We start from the raw sequence: 7102 nt of genomic DNA on the forward strand, positions 1-7102 counted from the left end.
AGACTACATGTAATTGATCATGATTAACTAACCTAAAACATACAAATTCCAGCCACAATTCTTTACACCTGCCCCAAATAAATGTCAACTTTAGTTTGATCAGCCATTGGTAGAGGATTCCTCTTCAGATTCAAACAGTCTTTGGAATGGCACCGGCTCCGGGCCTGCTTCATCGTGTTGGTTATGGTCGTAAATTGTCTTTGCAAGCATCCATTTACTGGTATTTACAATACTCATACAACTTATTTGAAATATTATTTTCGACTTCTTTAAGAGATTCCGTTTAAAAGATTTTGAAGACATTGTTACTTGTGATATAATTGAAAACTGGACGTCTGCATGCAACACCAATCATCGGCAATTAGCATAATCATTTTGGTTACTGTCTATGTATTTACAAGCTTGAGGCTTTCACCAAATTGGAAACAAATGGACATTATTAGAAACATAGTTTTAAGATTTTCATTTGCCATTTGCTTTCAATGTGATGATACGCCTGTTTGTGAAATGGTATACAAACTTATTCCAAAGAGGTCAATGTAAAATTGATGAGTTATTTTCATTTGATAAAAAATTGAAAATTGGCACTGTATGCTTTGTTATTTTATTTAAGAAAACAATTATTACATTAAAAAATGTAATTATACAAATCGACAAAAGATTGTAATGGCCAGTTGTCATGGTTGTATAGTAAAGAAAAGGTAAGTATCTTGAGAGCTGGAAAAACAGGACAATATACAGCTGTTTGTTGGACAGAAATTCGATGGCAGAAAATGTTCTCGGAGGAAAAGCTGGGTATACATACACATTGACAGTTGTTTGAAGTTTGCATGATATCTATTAATGCCTACATTGTATACAGAGGCAGACATCTACTAGATGTCTAGATCGATAGTATCAATATATCCTGTTGCTTATCATACGGGAACAGACTTCCGGTTCGTGTGAAGTCCAAACGTGACTATAACTAATTCATTTGTCGGTGTTCGTTTTTCAGCATTTGCAATGCTTAAAGAAAGTGGTTTCTAGATTGATACACGTAATCAAATAATCTTATAAATGTTTTTTTAAGTAAGGCATTGTGTATATCTCAAGTACATATTATTACACAGACTGGCAAGTTTGCATGGGGTATATTCATAGCAATGACTGTGACCAGAGTCCAAGTATCGTATTTTATCCCTCGTCTCTCAGAGATACACATATATGTCGTTACATTGTATATATTTCAATATATCTTGTACCCGACATCTATACAACGGTGTGACAGGCGAAGAAAAGGTGTGTATTTCAATACAAACAAGCAAAGACATGAAGAGCTAACATTGAGGATTCAAAATGTCTGACACAGCACGAAAAAATCCAGAAAAACATTATATCTATGTATCTCCAGGGGAATTATCGGATTACTGACATTGGATATTTATATGAAGGGGTCTGTGCCTGTCACTTTACCTTGTATTTTTGACATCTTGTTAATCAAAGGCGTTTTAACCTTGAGATACGACAATCAACGGATAAATGTTAAATACATATGGTATTTTTTTTTTTATCCAAAAGTAGATAAATGGTATTTTTTATGTTAGGTATTTCGTACTGTTTTTTTCCTTCATTTGTCTGATTACCTAATTGACGATATGAAATGTATCCAAATACAAACGGTATTTTTTTTTTATCCAAAAGCAGATAAATGTCATTTTTTAAGTTGGGTATTTCTTATTGTTTTTCCTCTTTTTATATCTGATTAACAAAATGAAATGTATTCAAATAAGTATTCAAAGTCGAATGAATTCTTTATGATATGAAAAATGTGTTCAATCGACTTCAAAACAAAAAAGTTGCGAGAGGGGTTGTTCTTTTTTCATGTTACCACGGCACAATGCATTTTGGAATGGAGGAAAAAAAATCAATGAAAGTTCGCCGCAGGGGAGACACGGAGGAGTGTTTTTATCCGTGGAATGGCGCTGCGTGTGAACTGATGTGTATTCACTCAGAAAATAAAACGCTCTGAAATGCTTTTTAGTCCTCTTCGTTGCCTTTTTTCGTTTTATTTGCACGACTTAGCTCTTGGTTTAAACAGTTAATCAGCATCGATTTCGCTTTAATTCAATTTTTAGAATTTATAGTTCGGTTGTGGGTTACATTTATTTTTCTCTCCAAATGTTGATTAATTCTTCGCGTTGATATTACAACTACATAAATGATCACATATAAGAAGTCTTAAATTAAATTCAGTATGAGGAAATCGAGCTGAAGCGGTAACAAAATATTGTAATAAAAAAGAAGACATTTTTAGAACATAGCAAGTCTTGACACAGTGAAAACGTCAAGTGGACAAGCGTAAAGATAAAATCAAACACACCACAAGAGAACGCAGACGTTTGTACTAGGACCGTAAATCAGAGACACCGTGTGTTCTTCGAAGCAAGAAGACCTCTTGAGGCATTTTATGAATGATTCCGATGGACACCAAAATGTTTTGCAACAATATTCTTGACGATTTTTGAAGATATCAATAAATTTAAAATAAACGCTGTGCAACACAGAGGAAAGGCAGGTAGAAAACACTAGTAGACATGCCTTGCCAGCTGTTTTCTGAATAATGCAACACCACACTAATTTGTAATGATTGGCACTATAACCCCACAGTCTGTGTTAATTTTCATTATTTTAAGGATCTGTTGTTTATTCTTTTATATGAGAAAAATAAACTTTGTTGATGATATGCGTCAAGTCGAATCATGTATGAAAGTGTTTCTCCAAGATTATTGATTTTGTACATGTAATATCCTTGGTTTTCTCCACTTTTACTCAGATTCTGTCACAACAAGGGTTCCGTCGCTGACAAGTGAGAAAATATCGTCCAATTTTATACAGCCACTTCAGTTGAGCGTCTCAAATTGACGCAAGTTATCGCATATGAAGTCATTGATTTTTTCAATCGCAATTTACTGGAGTTTGGAATTAATTTTTTACCTCCATGACAGAAGAGCTCTGGTAAAACCCACTTGAGATTGTACGACCGAATCTGTGCAAATATCAACACAAATCTTCCGCTCTTTGAAAAGACAGTTACTTGTTTGAAAACCCTGCTTGAGTCATAATCCAATAAGACCAAAATGAGACACTAAGGGACCCTTATGATAACATTTCAATATTTATCCTACGGTTCAAAAGACCTTTTCGATCAGGATGACACTGATCAAACTTTGGAACCGATTATCCCAAAGTTGTAAAATGCGCTGTATTTGCTAAAGATGAAAGGAGCCATACTCGTTGATCCACGAGAAACGAACTTAATTTTTTCGATCAAATTGTTGTAGATTTTGTCTAATACATTTTATTAAAAGCTTATTATCTATGATTTGGCATAAACATTGTAAGTACAAAACTATAAAAACTATACATGCATTGATACATGGAGATCATTGATACATGGAGATTAATTAAATGCTTGAACCACTTGCTGCTGGTTACCCCAGACCTACGTCCGTGCATTTCCGGTGTGAACAGCGCTTTTTTTTCAGAAACGTCTTATTATCGATAGAGCAGAAAGCCATCGGGGCATCCACGCTTATGGAAACAGAAGTTTTTGTCTGGATTTTTTTTTGTATGAACACCGATGCTTATCATCCTAATGGACCAATTTGACTGGATTACCGCTTTTGCTATCGTCCTTTGTTATGTGGTACTTAACATTGTTTTATTTTGGTCCACCAAGCACGCAATTGCTGTGTCATATTTTCAGGAGAAAGGCAGGAAAGAGTCATATTCAGAATCATAATACACTTAACATCGATCCATGATGCATTGGATTGTTATAGACCAATAAAGCACAGATGCAATAGTGTTTTCTTGAGATCTTGCAGTCATTTTTTTTTTCATTTTGATATAATTAGCGTAAACTTCAATTCAACCTACGGCGGAGCGAGAAAGATTCCTATGTTCTTGCTTCGCTGCAAATCACACCAAACTCTAAATAGGAGAGCAGTTTAAATGAGTTAATCAGGGTGTCAAGAAACTTGGAGGTATCCCGATACCTGCTACCCTCTAATCCCCGCACACTTAATTAAAGCTTGGGCAGACATTAATATTTCTTCACAGGTGTCTGGTCAATTTTTCATCTTGCGGATGTCAAGAGTGGGCAATGGCTACAGGGATAAATAGCAAACACTCCATGCAGATACACTTGACTTACTCTATCTAAATCTTGATTTGAATTGTACATGATTTTTGGACTTTATAATTTCCTTCAGGCATTGTTAAAGAGATCATTATTTCGCGGTTTGGTGAATACGCGCCATCTCTTGTTCCAGTAAATTCCCTGAATGTTAATTGCCTATACAGGAACTGTCAGAAAGGAGAACTTATGTTAAAGGGGTTTTAGACTACGATTCATTGTTGTGAGAAGAAATCTGAAACCAGGCCGTTTAAGCAGTCGCTTTACACTAGATTGTTGTGTTGAACTTACATAATTAAAATTTGAAATACGATACTTTTAGTATTTGTTTTTTTTATGTGTATAAAAGTCTCTAAGTAAAGGCTAATGACATCGAACGGATGCAATCTTTATTTTTCTTCCATAATCTCTATAATGAATATTTACGATAAACTTAACTGGGATACTAGGCAAATAAACTTTGACTGAGATGAGTTGCAAAGTAAGCTGTGAAATTCTCTTCCCTTTCCTTGCATGAAGAAGGGTTCTCTTTGAAGGTGTGCATAAAATTAATTTCATGAAAATACAACTTCTGTGTTCTTCGAAGAGACATTCATGTACGAAAAAGCGTGGTTTGCACATGGGGGATTTCGATAACAACATGTTTGGCAAAAGAAGTTGTCCGATAAAGATATAAGCTTTCTTCAGATCTGACGGTTGGAATGCTTTTACAATGGAAGAATAAGTTCATCAAGCTAATTACGATTAACTTTGTGACAGTTAAACAGACAGAATACGTATTATTGTTTACAGTTGGGCTGTAGAAAAACCTTGAGTAAATTTTACGATCACAAGCATACTTTCGCCAGCGCCTGCGATTGCCCTGTTAACGAACAGCAATATTTATGAAAGAAAAAATAGCAACGAAGTAATTGCATTATGGAAAATCTGTTCAAACTTCACTAACAGTGAATAAATTATTGATGAACTGTTAAAACGTTGTATTTAGACTTGAAGCAGCTCCTTTTATCAACAATCCAAGAATATTATCCCTCGTGCTATTTTTGTATCGTTGTGGAATTAGAACAAGACATGCAGTTTATTTCAGATTTGATAATCCATTTGTAACATAAGCTACTCAATGTAAATTGTTTTTCATTCAAATGAGTTCTGACTAATCGATGATAAGAGATTTTTCTTCAAATTTCGTGCACTGATAAGAGCGTAAAATAATAATTAATATCCCGCGATAAGGATCTCTTTTGTTCCTGCGTCTTACGGAGCTTTACGTAGCTTGTCAAGTTAGTTTGTAAATGATGTAACTTAGAGTTAATTACTTAGTACACCATTGTATAGGAAACGATATTACAACAACATACCTACACTACCAGAGAACTGACATTTGACATTGAGTAACGGCCGCGCTAATAATCCTAATTAGGGACAACATTAACAACTTGTTCACATTCACACAATTGGTGACCAAATCCATGTTTCCTGTATGATCTCTTGGGGCATTTGGAGACAGGCTTTGATATAGAGATTTGTGTCAGCGTGTGGCCACAGATTGCAGGGTACTAGAAGGACACTTGACAAGAGTCCGGATCTTTTGAAGCACTAGATTAACCCATTTGTCCAATACCTCTATGTTACACATTTATTCTCATTATTTTAAATCGAACCCTGAATATTAAGTTTTTCCAGACATAACTACAAATTTTGATATATCTAAGTTTCAAGTATTCAGCTTAATGTATAGCTATCGTCTGAAATGTCATAAAAGTTTTGAAAAATGTTCCAAATCTATATCTTTTTTTCTCTTATCATCGAAAGAATTACAAAAATGTACATATTTTGAAGAGGGAAGTTTATATCTTTTGAATCATCCATCATTCATGACGGAGTCTGAACGCATCTCCTCAACTGTTTTGCATGTATGATATGTCGCCGCATGCAACGAAAACGCTTGCTATCGCCAAAATGCCATTACTTTCAGACGTCTTAAAGTTTTTAATCAACATGCATCTGATGAAAAGCTTCCCACTGGTGATGAGTTGGAAACAGATGCCCTGTGTGGTATGGAGGTATATCTACAGAGGTTCTCCCGCGGAATTAGTGTTTCCCTTTCTCTCCAGCAGACGTTATTGCTCGTCTGTCTTATGTCGGAGAAAGGATGACGAAGCCGGGATATAAATATTTAATTCCATGTAACAAAAGTTAACCCAGAGCACCTGTACTCAAAGGATTACTTTCTAGCACCTGCGATATTAATTTTATTCATGTCGGAAAGGGCAGCATACTTCTAGGATGAAAATAAATTTTCGCACTCCTTTCAAACTTTTAACACATTGAAGATTTATTTCATAAGTGATACGGTAAGGTAATACTTGATTCGATTGATAATAAATCCGGGTTGTTTTGAGTGAATTCTGTCCTATTTGGTGGATATGTCCGAACTGAAACCTGTCAAAGGATGTCCATTAGTAAATTGCGAAGTAAATAGGGACGCGACGTTAGCGTATTAATGCTAATTCACGCCTACGTCAATCCGAGGGAAGATTTGTAATTAGGTTCATTTACCCCCGGCTCCGTGTAATTATTTCCTGTCCAGATTGTCAATTAAAAATGCAATCTTGAAAGGCAGATATTTAGTTCGAGCATGTATATATTTTCATTTTTCAATAAACAAGCTATTTAAAAAAGAGTTCTCGCTTTTGGCACAATGTTTCTCTTCCAAGAATAAAGGTATGTTAAATTAATTTTGGCAAATTTGATATGCTAATAAACTTTTAGTGTTTATCAAGGACCAGAAAAAGAAAATTGAATTTATAAACCAATTAACTTTCCTATTTTCTGAAATTGTGCGAAGGTGTTAAAGGAAATCAAGACTTGATTAAGTCTTGATAAATTATAATTCAATTATTAAAAAAAAAAGAGTCCACG

The sequence above is a fragment of the Magallana gigas genome, chromosome 8 (assembly GCF_963853765.1).
Source record: "Magallana gigas chromosome 8, xbMagGiga1.1, whole genome shotgun sequence".
In the NCBI taxonomy this organism is placed as follows: Eukaryota; Metazoa; Mollusca; class Bivalvia; order Ostreida; family Ostreidae; genus Magallana; species Magallana gigas.